Source organism: Lithobates pipiens, unplaced genomic scaffold (genome assembly GCF_037356315.1).
Source record: "Lithobates pipiens isolate NorthernLeopardFrog02 unplaced genomic scaffold, aLitPip1_a1.2 Scaffold_1, whole genome shotgun sequence".
NCBI lineage: Eukaryota > Metazoa > Chordata > Amphibia > Anura > Ranidae > Lithobates > Lithobates pipiens.
The window spans coordinates 140,411,207-140,428,045 of NW_027507685.1; the positions used below are offsets into that span (position 1 = coordinate 140,411,207).

Below are 16,839 nucleotides of genomic sequence, written 5' to 3' on the forward strand. Positions count from 1 at the left end.
ATTCAATTATCAGAAAATCTACCTATATAGATATCCAACCAATATCTATCAACCCCTCTATCTATCTATCTATCTATCTATCTATCTATCTATCTATCTATCTACCTATCTATTCAATTATCCAACAATCTACCTATATAGATATCCAACCAATATCTATCGACCCCATTATCTATCTATCTATCTATCTATCTATCTATCTATCTATCTATCTATCTATCTATCTATCTATCTATCTATCCCCCTTATAGCAAGAGTGAGAAGCTGTGGTGGGGGTGTGTGGTACACAGAGGGTGCTGCTAATAGTTTAGAAAACTCAAAGAGCAGCAGAAATGACTGTACTGAAAGGAGGAATGCAATTCAGAATATGTAATAAAATAGCTTAATATGCAGATCAAGTAGCAGAGCCGCTGTTTATTTGTCAATCTGGAGAGAATCTGCTTGCACTGCAAATGTTTCTATGAACTGATCCACTATCAGTAGGAGAGCTCCCAAACAATCTAATCTGGCATTACAGCTATATCTAGGCTGCATGTGTGTAATGTGGAGACTACAATCCCCTTATTAAAATGTCTGCTGTTTATATCCTGAGCCCCATTCACATCACATTCCTCTAAATCAGGTGCAGGTACCTTATGTCTGTCAGGGAAGGGTGGCTTGCTGTTCTGGATTTGTGTACACCTCTTGGTGGATAAAGAGTTAAATACAAATTTAAAGGGCGCTGGACTTGCCATTTTTGATGGCTGGTGGACAGAAAATAGATGTTTAACTCATTAATGCCACTATCTATCTATCTATCTATCTATCTATCTATCTAGCTATCTATCTATCTATCTATCTATCTATCTGTCATTTTAGATAGATGATAGATAGATAGATAGATAGATAGATAGATAGATAGATAGATAGATATCTGCCTTGCTATGGTATTTGGTTTTCACAGCTTGCACGCTGCACATGGGACCCAGTGAACAAACTCCAATAACTTAGTGGACTTTTACAAGAATATATTCAGAACTACACAGTGCTTATTATATTAAACTGAAGTCTGGATAGCAGTTACAAAATAAAGGCTGCTGTATGTTATTGCTTTTTTACTCCTTTACCTAATACACCTACCCGCTAATGCATTTAAATAAACAGGTGAATGAATATGAGTTTCAATACACAGCACTCTGAAACATCACCAGCACTTTTATTATGCAAAAATGTAGTGCTTTGGATATAACTTTTAAAACTTCATACGAATGAAAAATGCATGTCTTCGGTTTGGGACAAGTCTATATTACAAATATATTTTGAATATTTTGCACTGCCTATTTTGCACTGCCTATTGGCTATGTATACAGCCAGGGTGCAATGAACAGATAGATAGATAGATAGATAGATAGATAGATAGATAGATAGATAGATAGATAGATAGATAGATAGATAGAGATGTGCAACTGGAAATAACAGACAGATAGACAAATATGAGCTAGAATACCATTTGTGTAAGATCTACAGGGATGTTACCCTATCTATCACTTGAAAGACTGTCTATTCCAAGTCTATTACATGCAGATATTATAGATATTTGACCAGTTTTTGTGCTACATGTTTATTACGTATACAACTAAGGTGTATGGAGTGATAGAGAGAGAATGAAACAGATAGATAGATAGATAGATAGATAGATAGATAGATAGATAGATAGATAGATAGATAGATAGATAGATAGATAGATAGATAGATATGAAAAGGATACATGTCAGACAGGTATGAGATAAATGGACGTTTGTGTGAGACCTACAGAGGTAGATGTAACCTCATCTATGACTTTGAATATTCCAGTTATACAGTGGTCACTAAAGCTCATATTATGTGCTGGAAGCCCAAAAAGTTGGTGAAAAAGAGACTCTTGTCCATGATCAGTTAAACCAACAGAGAGCAGAGTAATCTCAGATTACTATAAATACAGTAATCCAAGTACATGTAAATGTAGTTTTCTGCTATGAGAAGAGGATGTGTGATGGGGGCCATGGACTCACCAGAAGGTACCAGATGAAATATGGAAGGAGTTTGAATGTGGGCTCCCCAGTGCCAGTGAGTGGTTGACCTGTTTCCCATTCAGATTATATGCCCATCCTCATGTCCTGTTCCCTTCTTTATAACCTGTGCCCACCATGTCCTATGCCAACATTCAAGCCCTGTACCCTCTGTCATGTACTATGCTCATCCTTATGTCCTATGTCCATCTTTGTGTCCTGTGTCCACCTTCATGCCTCTTTTGCCCACTTTCTTGTAGTGTGCCCACCTTTATGCCTTGTGTCCTCCTTTATGTCCTGTGCTCATCTTCAAGTCCCATGCCCACCTTTATCTCCTGCACCCTCCTTCATGTTTGGTGCCCACCCTGCCCTATGCCCTCCTTCGTGTCCTGTGCCCACCATGCCCTATACCTCCATTCATTTCCTGAGTCTACCATTCTCTGTACCCTCCTTTGTGTCCTGTGCCCACCATGTCCTATGTCCACCTTCATGTCCTGTGTCCACTTTCATGTAGTGTTCCCACCTTTATGCCGTGAGTCCTCCTTTATGTCCTGTGCTCATCTTCAAGTCTCATGCCCTCCTTTATCTCCTGCACCCTCCTTCATGTCCTGTATCCTTATTCATGTCCTGTGCTCACCATGTTCTGTACCCTTCTTCATGTCCTGTGCCCACCATGACCTATGCCCTCCTTCATGCCCTGTGCCCACCATGCCTTGCACCCTCCTTCATGGCCTGTGCCCATCATGTTTTGTCCCATTATTCATGTCCTGTACCCACCATGTTCTACACCACCATGTTTTGTACCCTCCTTAATGTCCTGTACCCACCATGTCCCACACCCTCCTTCATGCCCTGTGCTTGCCATGCCTTGCACCCTCCTTCATGTCCTGTGCCCACCATGTTCTGTACCCTTATTCATGTCCTGTACCCTCCTTCTTGTCCTATGCCCACCATGTTTTGTACCCTCCTTCATGTCCTGTGCCCATCATGTCCTGCACCCTCCTTTGTGTCCTGTGCTCACCATGCCCTGCACCCTCCTTTGTGTCCTGTTTCCACCATGCCCTGCACCCTCCTTCTGTCCTGTGCCCATCATGTTTTGTACCCTCTTTCATGTCCTGTGCCCTCCTTCATGTCCTGTGCCCACCATGTCCCGCACCCTCCTTCATGTCCTGTGCCCACCATGTTTTGTACCCTCCTTCATGTCCTGTGCCCACCATGCCCTGCACCCTCCTTTGTGTCCTGTGCCCACTATGCCCTGCGCCCTCCTTCGTGTCCTGTGCCCACCATGTCCTGTGGCCACCATGTCCCGCACCCTCCTTCATGTCCTGTGCCCACCATGTTTTCTACCCTCCTTCATGTCCTGTACCCATGTCCTGCACCCTCCTTTTTGCCCTGTGCCCACCATGTCCCGCACCCTCCTTCATGTCCTGTGCCCACCATGTTTTGCACCCTCCTTTCTGTCCCGTGCCCACCATGCCCCCTCCATGCCCCCCCATGACCTCCTTCATGCCCCCGTCATGTCCGTCAGCCCCAATGCCCGGCTCACCTGAGGATGCCAGGTCCGGAGGGCTCTCGTTCAGCTCACATCCACAGAGCGGCGGGTCCCCGGCAGCCACAAGTAAACTTTTCTCGGTGTCCGGTATAAAGTCCAACTCCGGGCAGGACGGCAGAGCTCCCCTCCCCAGTGGCATCCAGGGGCAGATGGCGAGAGGCTTTGTGAAATCTCCGCGCCGTTCCAAGTTAATGCTGGAAGATAAATCCCTCAGCCATCACTTCCAATCACGGGAACACGCCGCTCCTCCGCCGTCCCCGCACACACCAATCTGCTTCCCTTAAAGGGGCTGCCGGCCGGCCGGCTGAGCGAAGGGGGAGCCGCGAGCCGGAGTCAGGAGGATCGGCGTCTGCGATCAGCACCACGCTGTGCGGACAGCTCCCGGGACGCCACGCCCCCCGCCACACCCCGCACTGACAGCAGGGCGTGGCCTCCCCTCCCCGAGAGAACTCCTCGTTCCTCCATCACATCGCATTGTACACAGGGGACCGGAGAGAGATCCATCAATCCCGGACACCGAGCGCTGGCCCGGAGATTCATCAACTTTGTTCTGTTTGCATTTTGCTGAATGCAGATTAAAGAAAGCCTTTTCATAGACACACATGGGTGGGTGGGGATTATAATAAAGACAAATAGGCTGAGCACTTTATGGGGGAAGTTGCACTTTGCGATTAGTGAATGAGGTGAAATTTCACTTTGCAAAGAATATCCAACCATGTGCAAGGAATGAAAAATAAAAAAAGAAATCAGCATTTTTGCTTGATGTGATTGGATGATGGACATCAGTGGAGTATCATGCCTAGCATGGTGGGAACATGCTTCATTGCTGCCATTCAATTTACATACATGACAAACATGCCAAAGAAGATCCTGCACCCTTTTTTGCTTCGTGCAAAAACATGTATCTGCTGGCCACATGTGGGTGCTACAAGCGTTAGATGTGTTTTTCACGCAATGTGAGAGCGCACACCAAAAACGCACACTTCTGCCGATGTCCCCGGAATGCACACATGTGAATGCAGCCTAAACTGTGGGGAAAATGCACGGGTAAAGTCAACAGTCTATTTACCTTTAGTAAATCACCCTCTATGGTGCCTGTCTTTACCAGCCTTTTCTTGAATATACTAGTTGCCTGGCTTGTAATCAGGCCAAGTGGGTTCAATAGGTTTGAGTCACTGGAAAAAGTGTACAGACAGTTGTGCTCATAAGTTTACACACCCTGGCAGATTTTACGATTTCTTGGCTATTTTTCAGAGAATATAAATGATGACACAAAAACTTTTCTTTCGCTCATGGCATTAACTTGGAGCGGCGCAGAGAGTCACAGGGGCAACTTGGGATCTGACTTTTGCCCCAAGTCACGCGACATGAGAAAATCAATGTTAGTGCATGAGAGCCGTCTTAATGTACATTACTGAAGTCGCTCTGACTTCAGAAAGGTTCCTGTATTAGTTCAATCTCACTTCTAGACGACTTGTACCCATTGATTTCAATGGAAGTCGCCTACAAGTTGGATCCCGTTCATAGTGAGGCAACTTTACAGGAAGCAGGAAGGAATTTACCCAGGTACTCCCCACTAAACAAGAACAATGTCACAAGAGCTGATAAGCTCTGATTGGCCACTGGCAAAGTCCCCTGTCCTAGAGGTGACTTCAAGTCGCTCCAAGTCGCGCTGTGGTTAACGCTCAAGTCGTGTTCAAGTCGCCTCGCAAAGTCACGCTGTAAGTCGTGTCACCCCGTCTCTAAGTGTTTGGCTGAAGCCATTTATTATCAATCAACTGTGTTTACTCTTTTTAAATCATAATCACAACAGAAACTGCCCAAATGACTCTGATCAAAAGTTTACATACCCCAGTTCTTAACCTCCCTGGCGGTATGATTTCAGATTTTAGGTGCTGAAAGCGGTACCATTATTTTGCATGGAAATTTGGCGTTTTATATTGTAGGCCTGTAATTCTTAGAAATAATTCACTTAAATCTGTCCAGAGTTGCAGAATTGTCGCTGTCATTACTTTTAGTGTTTGATGATGAATTTCCCCACAAATTACTATTGCTCAATTCTGCGAGTGATTCTAATTTATTATTGCTGTTTTCTAGCTGTTCTATAACCACTTTTGATGTGAACGGACACTTTTTGGTTGCTATGGACAATCTCCAGTTTCCTGGCATAAAGAACAGTATTTATAATATAAAACTGTATGCAGGACACTGGACAAACCACTAGGGACAAAGGGGATGTGTAGTTATTTGATGCAGTACTGTAATCTGTAAGATTACAGTATACTGTATCTATACTGTGTATTTTACTTTTTGAATTTGGCGCCGAACTCCGTCCCCGTGCGTCACAACGCTCGCAGGGAACGGAGCCCGGCGATGTGACAGATCGAGCGGAGGATGGCTCGCAGATCACAGCGGGGGGACATCGCTGGATCCAGGGGACAAGGTAAGTAAACCCCTCCATGGATCCAGCAATGCGATCCCGAATACCACTTATGGTATTTAAATCTTACCCCAAGCCAGACTTGGGAATGCCACCAGGGAGGCTACAGAGGAAGCAAAACCTCTGGAAAAAAATATATAATACACCCTGCAAGACAAAGGCATAATGAGCTAGTATGCATAGCATACTAGCTCATTATAAATTACTTACTTGAGATCGAAGCCCCTGCAGTGGTCCTCGTTCCCCTCCTCTGTCACCGCCTTGTCTCCCGGAGTGACCTATGTGTTCACGGACTCCGGCTGGTTGAATGGCTGGAGCCACGATGACGTCACTCCCGCGCTTGCACGTGGGAGCCGCCAGTGATGGCATGATCGCCTTGGATGCAGCATAGACATCGGTACAGTCTTTTTTGCAAATATCTCCTAAACCGTGTAGGTTAAGGAGATATTGCAAGCACCTACAGGTAAGCCTAGATTAAGGCTTACCTGTAGGTGAAAGTTGCCCCTGAGGGTTTACAACCACTTTAATACAGTGTATGGCCCCTTTAACATCAATGACAGCTTGAAGACTTTTGTGGTATTTTTGGATGAGGCTCTTTATCTTCTCAGATGGTAAAGCTGCCCATTCCACTTGGTAAAAAGCCTCCAGTCCTGTAAATTCTTGGGCTGTCTTGCATGAACTGCACGTTTCAGATCTCCCCAGAGTGGCTCAATGATATTGAGTTCAGCAGACTGAGATGGCCACTCCAGAACCTTCACTTTATTCTGCTGTAGTCAATGACAGGTCGACTTGGTCTTGTGTTTTGGATCATTGTCAGTTAGAATGTCCAAGTACATCCCACACGCAGCTTCCTGGCTGATGAATGCAAATGTTACTCCAGTGTTTTTTGATAACATACTGCATTCATCTTGCCATCAATTTTGACCAAATTTTCTGTGCCTTTTGTAGCTCACACAACCCCAAAACATCAGCAATCCGCCTCCGTGTTTCACAGTAGGGATGGTGTACCTTTCATCATAGGGCTTGTTGACGCCTCTCTAAATGGAGCGTTTATGGTTCTGGCCAAAAAGCTACATTTTGGTCTCATCACCTCAAGTGACTTTGTGCCAGAAGGTTTGAGGCTTGTCTCTGTGCTGTTTGGCGTATTGTAAGTGGGATACTTTGTGCCATTTGCATAGTAATGGCTTTTTTCTGGCGACTCGACCATGCAGACCATCTTTCTTCACGTGCCTTCTTATTGTGCATCTTGAAGCAGCCACACCACATGTTTTCAGAGAGTCCCGTATTTCACCTGAAGTTATTTGTGGGGTTTTCTTTGCATCCCCAACAACTTTCCTGGCATTTGTGGCTGAAATTTTAGTTGGTCTACCTGACCGTGGTTTGGTTTCAACCGAACCCCTAATTTTCCAGTTCTTGATTAGCGTTTGAACACCGCTGATTGGCATTCTCAATTCATTGGATATATTTTTCTATCCCTTTCCTGTTTATACAGTTCAACTACCTTTTCCCACAAATCCTTTGACAATTCTTTTGCTTTCCCCATGACTCAGAATCCAGAAACATCAGTGCAGCACTGAATGAAAGATGCAAGGGTTTGTTAGGAGTCCAAAAACTCATTGACCTTTTATACACAAACTCTAATTACAAGCAAACAGATCACAGGTGAGGATGGTTACCTTTAATAGCCATTCAAACCCCTTTGTGTCAACTTGTGTGCATGTTATCAGGACAAAATCATCAGGATGTTTAAACTTTTGATTAGGGTCATTTGGGTAATTTCTGTTGCCATTATGATTTAAAAAGATTAAACACAGTTGCTTGATAACAAATGGCTTCAGCCAAACACTAACCATGAGTGAAAAAAAAGTTTTTGTGTTATCATTCATATTCTCTGAAAAATGGCCAAGAAATCATAAATTCTGCCAGGGTATGTAAACTTATGAGCACAACTGTATAGGTAAAGTCAAAGTAAATATATGATCCCCTGCTGATTTTGTATGTTTGCCTGCTGACAAAGAAATGATCAGTCCATAATTTTAATGGTAGGTTTATTTTTATTTTTTTCAAATATAAACTTTATTAATTTTTTAGAGATGCCCCACATGGGCGTTAACAAAACATGTACACAAAAAGGGGGAGGGAGGAGACAGTAACACATAAAAATGGGGGACATAAACATATGCATATTACAGAGATAACATACACATTTCAGATATGTCAATGTATTACTGAAAGAAAAAAAAAAAGAAAAGGGGGGGGGTTAGGTCTGGTTGAGTCTGGACAGTCCTGGTTATGGCGCTTGCCGAACTAATGGCCTCAGCGAAGGGTTCTAAGGGAGGTACCCTCCGTCGAGAAGATGAACTGGTGCCACAGCGCCAAGGTCTTTGTAAATCGTTCGTGTTGTTGTCTCGCGGTGAGCACCAGGTCTTCCATTCTACTGACTTCTTCTACTTTCTTAATCCAGGATGCCACCGAAGGAGGGGTTTGGCTTTTCCACTTAAGGGGGATACAGGATTTAGCGGCGTTTACCAGGTGGCATACGACCGATTTTTTATATCGTTTAATGGACATTGTGTTCACGTGTAGGAGGAAAAAGGCCGGGTCGTCCGGAATAACGTATTCCGTGAACTTCTGAATAATAGTCTTGACTGTAGACCAGAAATAGGATAACTTCGAACAAGACCAAAATACATGCAACAGAGTGCCCCTTTCCTTCCGACATCTCCAGCAAAGCGCCGAGGTTTGCGGGTAGTAGGTATGTAGAGTTTGGGGGGTGAGGTACCACCGTGTCAGGAGCTTGTAGTTAGTTTCCTGTACTTTCGTACAAATAGAGGATTTCAGGGCAAGTGTCACAATATGTTGAGTCTGGCTCGAAGTAAACGTACAGTTCAGTTCCCCTTCCCATTTTTTCAGAAAGGCCAGGTGCGCGTCATCTCGGGGGGCGACAAGAAGGTTATACATTATGGACAACGTTCGCGGGAGTGTGCCCCGTTTGGAGCAGTAGCCCTCAAAGGAAGTCAGGGGTTCGGCAAACCCATGTGGGGAGGGTAAAGAGGCAAGGAAATGTCTTAGTTGGATGGCGGTCCAGAAAGGTAATTTGAAAGGGCCCGTGGTATCACTCAATATCTCTATGGAAGGCCATGAGTCTCCAGTCCGGAAGTGTCGTGCCTGTGTGCAATTTATATCCGTCATAGCGTTCCTAAGGCGGGGGTCTAGTCCCGGAGGGAATAGTGGGTTCCCTATAATAGGGTACAGCGGTGAATTGGGCTGGGACAGTGAGTATGTAGTACAGGATTATGATCCCACTCTAAGTGTTGTTCCTATCAGAGGGTGCGTTCTCGCTCCCTTTGCAAGATGGGAATAGCACCAGACAACCCTCTTGCAGAGGAACTTGTATTTGGGCTTGCTCTAGCTGTGTCCACAGCTTCAGCTCCCGATGCCTGCCCCAATCTATAATCCTACCAAGGTGTACAGCCTGGTAGTATTTCCGCACATCCGGGACAGCCAGTCCCCCATTAATCTTGGGTAGGGAAAGCAGGGTTCGGGATAATCTCGGTCTTCTTTTCGCCCATATAAAGTTAGTGAATTGACTGTGCACCTGTCTGAAAAAGGATGTGGGGATTGCAATTGGTAGTGCCTGCAGTAAGTATATGAATTTGGGCAGAATGCACATCTTAATAAGATTGCACCTGCCAAACCATGAATGTAGGCCTTTAGTCCAGGAGTCAAGTAAGGCTTGAGTTCGAGCCAATAATGGCGGGAAGTTAATTTTAAAAGTGTGGTGTAAATTTGCTGGGACAGAGGTACCCAGATATGTCAAAGCTACGGACGTCCATTTAAAGTGGAAACTAGAGCGTAGAGCCCGCAGCACTGTTTGCGGGATCTCAACACTCATGGCCTCTGACTTATTATAGTTAATTTTGAGATTAGATACCTGCCCATACTCCTCAAACTCCCGTAAAAGGTTTGGGAGGGAGATTACCGGATTTGAAAGGGAAAACAACATGTCATCTGCATAGGCAGAGACTTTATACTGGGTATCTCCTACCACCAGGCCCTGGATGTCTGGATTGTTCCGAACTTTACACAGAAAAGGCTCCAAGGAAAGAGCAAAGAGCAAGGGGGAAAGTGGGCAGCCCTGCCTAGTCCCATTCCTGATAGGGAGGGGGTCTGAGAGAATCCCATTTACTTTGACCTGAGCTGTAGGAGTAGTATAGATCTGAGCGATCCATTTGAGCATTGTGTCACCTAATCCTATATGGCGTAAAACCGTGAACATATATTCCCAATTAACCCTGTCAAAGGCTTTTTCAGCATCAGTGTTTAGAAAAATTGAGGGTGTACTAGTTTGGGTAGCTACATGTATTAAGTTTAGCACCTTAATCGTGCTATCTCTAGCTTCTCTGGTAGGGATGAAGCCCACCTGATCCAAGTGGACTAGAGACTGTAAGTTACGGGCTAATCGGGTCGCTAAAATTTTGGTGAACAACTTAAGATCCGTGTTTAGAAGCGATATCGGTCTGTAGCTGCTGCAAGCTAAAGGGTCTTTGCCCTCTTTGGGGATGACTGTTATATGAGCCCTCATAGTATCGTTAGAAAAGGTCGCCGTGTCCCCTATATCATTAAAGAAAGATACCATCTGGGGGCAGAGGGAAGGGAAGAGTGTTCTATAATATTGGAGGGTAAAGCCATCAGGCCCAGGAGCTTTCCCCGGTTTAGTCAAGTTGAGTGCCATTTCCAGTTCTTCAGGGGTTATTGGGGCCTCCAATTCTGCTACAATTTCAGGGGACAATGTAGGCATCCGACTAGCCGTCAGGTAAGTTTCTATCCGTGATTGCATTCCCGATGGCGTCTGCAAGTTGTATAAGGTTCTATAATAGTCTTGAAATGTGTTTGCTATTTGGTGTGGCAAGCTAACCTTCACATTCGTCTCTGTCTTAATGTGGGGGACGTACGTTTGCTTCTTAACCTCCTTGACCGCCCTTGCCAGAATGCGCCCGCATTTGTCTCCTGATTCGTAGGCTATAAGCCTACACCGTTGCATTGCGGCTTTAGCTTTATAACCGAGTATATCTTTAATCCGGCTCCGAATGGAGGACAATTCCGCCTCCACCAGTGGGTCAAGGGAGTGTTTATGTTGTAGCTCCAGAGTGCGAAGACTGGACAGGAGCGAGTCTAGCTGATGCCCTGTTTCTCTCTTTATGCGTGCACCATGTTTGATAAAGATACCCCTGACTACCGCCTTATGTGCCTCCCACACCGCCCCCGGGGAGCTGTCGGCTGTCGTGTTAGTTTGGAAATAGAAAGTCAATTCTCTGGCCACTTCCTCCATGACATCCGAGTTCTGCAAAGGGCTCTCATTTAGACGCCAAAACCTCATCCGTCGGGAGGGGTTTGTGGACAGAGCGTAGGTCAAGGAGATCAGGGCGTGATCCGACCACGTCCTCAGACCTATAGCAGAGTCTGTGACCGCGTGCAGTTGACTGTGAGGGATTAGGAAATAATCTATTCTTGAATACACTTTGTGGGGAGGGGAATAGAACGTGTAATCCCGTTCATTCGGGTGCTGAAGGTGCCACACATCAATTAACTGTGTATCGTGGAGACGTTTAGTGATACGTTTACGCATTCTCAATGTCATGGAGGAAGCCCCCGAGGAGGTGTCCACAGTAGGGGCTAAGGGTACATTCCAGTCTCCCCCCAAGATCAGCTGACCCTCCTGAAAATTAAGCAGTTTAGAGAGAGTGTTTTGCATAAAGGGATCCTGTCCTTCGTTGGGGGCGTATATGGTCGCTAGCGTCAGTTGCGTTTCTCCAATAAACCCTTTAAGGAAGACATACCGCCCCTCTGGATCCACAAGAGAATCGCGATGATTCCAGGGTATCCTGCTGGAGAGGAGAATGGAGGCTCCTCGGGATTTAGTCTTATTGGTAGAGTGGTACGCCAGGGGGAAGAATCGGTTTTTGAGGACTGGCAAACGGTCCTCTTTGAAATGAGTTTCCTGAATGAAGGCTATATCTACCCGGGCTCATTTCAAATCTTTCAGAAGCATACGCCTTTTCTCTGGGGAGTTAAGACCCTTCGCGTTTAAAGAGTAAATCTGCAGGCTGTCCATCTTCAACCAGAACAAAAAAAAAAAAGAAAAGGGGGGGGGGGTTGTGAGTTAAGGGAAAGGGAGGGGATAACAACTAACCTCAAGCCAGAGGCTTGAATTTGCACTTCTCAACTGATAACAGCCGAGGGGCGTGCTGGCCTATGTGGGGTAGTGGCTGGAACGGGCTACGGAGGAGTGCTCCCGACCCTCCCCCCGCTCACCGGAGCTCCGGGATCATCATAAACTGAAGCCACTCCGACTATGGACTCCCCCCGTCCACCCCCCCCCAGCCCCCAACACGTAGGTAACAAGAAGAGAAAAAATATGAAAAATGAGGGGGGAGGGGAGGAGGAGGCGAGAGCAGCCAGTGCAACACTCCGGGTCACCATGTGTACCGCACTGTGAGGGCCTAGAGTCTCCTCCCAGCAGTAAAAATCTAAGTAGCAGCCGCACTACAGCCCTCTAACAATAGACTCATCTACAGCCGGCGTAGAAAAAGGTGGATCTCTAGAAAACATAGAGATCGCCGACCGGCCCGAGTGGCCCCATTCGTTGGATACGACTGCAGGTCCCCCTACAAGCTTGGGGGTCTTAGCCATGCAAAATAGCCTACCCAGGCAACCCCTCACCACCCAAAGCCTCCTCTACATCCCAGCTTTGGCCTAGGGCAAGCTGCCCCAAACCAACCTGCTGCCAAGGGGCAAGCTGCCGAGCGGTGACCCCCCGCAAAAAACCTAGGAACTACATCTCCCCGTTTTCGGCAGCGGGTCAGCGCACGACGGCAGGCACTATATGAAGGGATAAAACATATAACCAAAAGGCATAGAAACAACATGCAAAGTATATAACATAAAAAGATATAACAGGAGGAAAACAAATGTGGAACTAGTGTTTCCCACCCCCGCCCCCCTCAGCCAGGAGTCCAATGCCGGGCGGTCTCTTCATAGGTGCGGGGGGGAGAAAAAAGGCCTGCCCCACCCCATGGAACCACGGCCCCTCTCCTCAAGCCCAGGGGAAGCGTCAGCTGTGTCATCTCCGGGTGTCATACCAGATTAAGCCCCACCCCCTCCCACGGTCCCCAGTGTGGACCTCATAGGGACCCCAGATCCTGGACACCTCCGTATAAGTTCCACAGCCGCAGTACAGTCCATAAACATGAGAACCTCCAGAGGAAGGGGGGAGGGGCCGCGCCCCAGGCGTGGTGGGAGAGAGACATCCCCGTCTCGGGGTGCGAGGCAACCAGGAGAGGGGGGGGGAAGGGGAGCAGTCATTATCTAGTCACAACAATAGGCCGTCATGAACCGGCAGCAGGTGTCATTGAGCGTTGACCTCCATCACTCTCCCCCCCCCCCCAGCAGCCACCCCCCACCCCAGCAAGGCAACGTCGCCTGCACATAGTAAATGGCAAATGTCTAAACAGGAACATAAAGGGCCTGGGGGGGGACAGGATTCAGCCAGGGCAAGGGGAACACCCGTATGGTGGTTCTAGTCTCCCCCTAAAGGGGGGAAGACCCTCACAACTCACGTGTCCCCTCTGGAGTAGCCACCCGTGGCCGTCGGCGCTGCCTCTGAAGTCCTGGCCGGGTATTCCCCTGCAGGGACTGCGATCCAGAGCGCCCCCCCGGCGGCGGAAGGAACATCAGCCAGTTTTGTACACTGAGGGGCTCCATATCCAGAAAGGCGAACAGATCGGGTAGATCTCTGGGTGAGCGGAGGTAAAACAACCGTTGATCCCTCCGGAACGTGACCGACAACGGGTATCCCCAGCTATAGGTGGCACCCCTCCGACGGGCCGCATCCAGCACCGGGCGGAGCATGGCTCTCCTCTGTAGTGTGGCTCTAGACACATCCGGCAAAATCTTGATCGTCGCTCCATCAAAGTCCGTCTCACCCGCTTCCCACGCTCTGCGGGCAATTATTTCCTTATGGGAGTAGTGATGAAGACGGCAAACCACATCCCTTGGTCTGTTGACATCCTGCGACTTCGGTCCCAGCGCTCTATGAATGCGATCAAATTCCAGGGTCGGGGGGAGCGGGTCCCCCGGCAGCGCTCGGAAGATGGCAGTGGCGGTGGCCGCCAGGTCCTCAGGTCCGGTCGCCTCCGGGAGGCCGCGCAGGCGGAGGTTGTTCCGTCTGCTCCTGTCCTCCAACTCTTCCTGGTGGACTTGGAGCAGTATCGCGGCATCGATATGGGCATCTTGGAGGCGCTCCAGAGCACAGACCCTGCTCGTCAGGTCTGCCACAGACGACTCCTCTGCTGTCAGCCTAGTTCTTATTGAGCCCAGCTCCCCCCTCACCTCCTGCATGTCTTTGCGATGCTGTGCGTCTATACGGCTGATGAGGACCTCAATATCAGCTTTAGTGGGGAGGGCTTTAAGAAGTGCCCAGATCTCGGCTGTTCCCCCGGGACCCGCGGAGCTCATCAGCGGGCTTCCCGGTCTCGAGTGCAAGGCGGGGGGATATCCGACATAGAGTCCGAGTCAGCCGAGGCTGCAGGCGACAGCGGTCGGCTCCTTAGTTCCGCGCCGTTCTCCCCACGTGGGTTCGCCATATTGGAGGCAGCGGAGGGGAGCCGGGATTGCCGCAAGTAGTGCTCGATAGAGCCTCCGGAGTCCCCCGGTCTCACTTGGCTGGTCTTCCCCCCGGTTCTCCTCTTCCTAGCGGACATGCCTCGAGCAAAAGATAAAAGTCAGATCATGATAGGCCCCGAGAGCTGGGAGAAGGCCGGGAGCTCCGAATATAAGCGTCCTCACCCAGCCATGTCCAGGCCACGCCCCCGGTAGGTTTATTTTAACAGTGAGAGACAGAATAATAACATAAATATCCAGTAAAACGCATTTCAAAGTTATAAATTGATTTGCATTTTAATGATTGAAATAAGTATTTGATCCCCTATTAATCAGCCAGATTTTTGGCTCCCAGGTATCGTCTCTATAGGTAACAAGCTGATATTAGGAACACTCTCTTAGCCCTTGTACACACGGTCGGAGAATCCGTCGGAATGTGTCCTATCGGACCATGTCGTCGGATAATCCGACTGTGTGTGGTATGCATCGGACTGATTCCGTCGGAATCTCCGTCGGACCCAATTTTCCAACATGTTGGAAATATTTCCAGACCAACTGGGCCGGTCGGACATACTCCGATCATGTGTAGAGAATTTTGATCGGACCAAGTGCCACGCATGCTCAGATCAAATTCCTACATCAAAGCTATTGGCTACTAGCCTGAATGTAGTCCCATCGTAACGAAATTATGTCATCACGTTCTGAAAGATCTGATTTTTCGCCAACTTTGTCTGACCGTGTGTATGCAACATTTTTGGACAAGATCCGACGGACAAAATCCGACGGGCAAAATCCGACGGATTTGGTTGTGGAAATCTCCGATCGTGTGTACAGGGGCTTACAGGGAGTGCTCCTAATCTCAGCTTGTTACCTATATAAAAAAGGCACCTGTCCACAGAAGAAATGAATCAGTCAGATTCCAGTCTCTCCACCATGGCCAAGATCAAAGAGCTGTCCAAGGATGTCAGGGACAATATTGTAGACTTACACAAGGCTGGCATGGGCTACAAGACCATCGCCAAGCAGCTTGGTGAGAGGGTGATAACAGTTGGTGCAATTATTTGCACATGGAAGAAACACAAAAATCTCAAGGCAGCTGGGACTATAGTCACCAAGAAAACAGTTGGTAACGCTATGCTGTGAAGGACTGAAATCCTGCAGTGGCCACAAGGTTCCCCTGCTCAAGAAAGCACATGTACAGACCCGTCTGAACTTTGCCAATGAGCATCTGAGTGATTCAGAGGAGAATTGGGTAAAAGTGTTGTGCTCAGATGAAACCAAAATCAAGCTCTTTGGCATCAACTCAACTTGTCGTGTTTGGAGAAGGAGGAATGCTGCCTATCACCCCAAGAACACCATCCCCACCCTCAAAAATAGAGGTGTAAGCATTATGCTTTGGGGGTGTTTTTCTGCTAAGGGGGCAGGACTATTTAATCGCATCAAAGGAATACGTGTACTGTCAAATTTTGTGTGAGAACCTCCTGGATGGGTATTCCAGCATGACAATGACCCAAAACACACGGCCAAGGCAACAAAGGAGTGGCTCAAGAAGAAAGACATTAAGGTCCTAGAGTGGCCTAGCCAAACCTTAATTCCATAAATAATATGTAGAAGGAGCTGAAGGTTCGAGTTACCAAACATCAGCCTCAAAACCTTAATGACTTGGAGAGGATCTGGAAAGAGGAGTGGTACAAAATCCCTCCTGAGATGTATGCAAACCTGGTGGCCAACTAGAAGAAACATCTGACCTCTGTGATTGCCAACAAGGGTTTTGCCACCAAGTACTAAGTCATGTTTTGCAACGGGGTCAAATACTTATTTCACTCATTAAAATGCAAATCAATTTAGAACATTTTTTAAATGTGTTTTCTGGATTTACAGTATTTGTTGTTATTCTGTCTCACACTGTTAAAATAAACCTACAATTAAAATTATAGCTAGACAATTTCTTTGTCAGTAGGCAAACGTCCAAAAAAAGGCAGGGGATCAAATACTATTTTCCCTCACTGTACTTTGAGGGCAACCATAATGCTGATGTAGCCCACAATGAAATTGAGTTTGAAACCCCTATTATAGAGACTTCTTTATTTTATTTTTTATTTACATTTTATTAGAATTTCTATATAAAAAATATATAATTCATATTCTTAACACATTAC

The 16,839-nt window shown here is 47.1% G+C and overlaps 1 protein-coding gene across 6 annotated transcripts in view; it reads right to left on the reverse strand.

The window, feature by feature from the left end:
• The window catches only part of NTNG2 (netrin G2), a 193,713-nt gene extending 189,753 nt beyond the window's left edge, over positions 1 to 3,960 (reverse strand). For 3 of the 6 annotated variants that reach the window (XM_077477811.1, XM_077477803.1, XM_077477787.1), the window contains exon 1: positions 3,574 to 3,959. The gene's annotated coding sequence lies outside the window, so the exon portion shown is untranslated. Of the gene's footprint in view, positions 1 to 3,573 lie in introns of all 6 variants that reach the window. The other 3 variants (XM_077477795.1, XM_077477819.1, XM_077477829.1) reach the window with 3 other exon arrangements.
• Between the last annotated feature and the right edge of the window lie 12,879 nt (positions 3,961 to 16,839).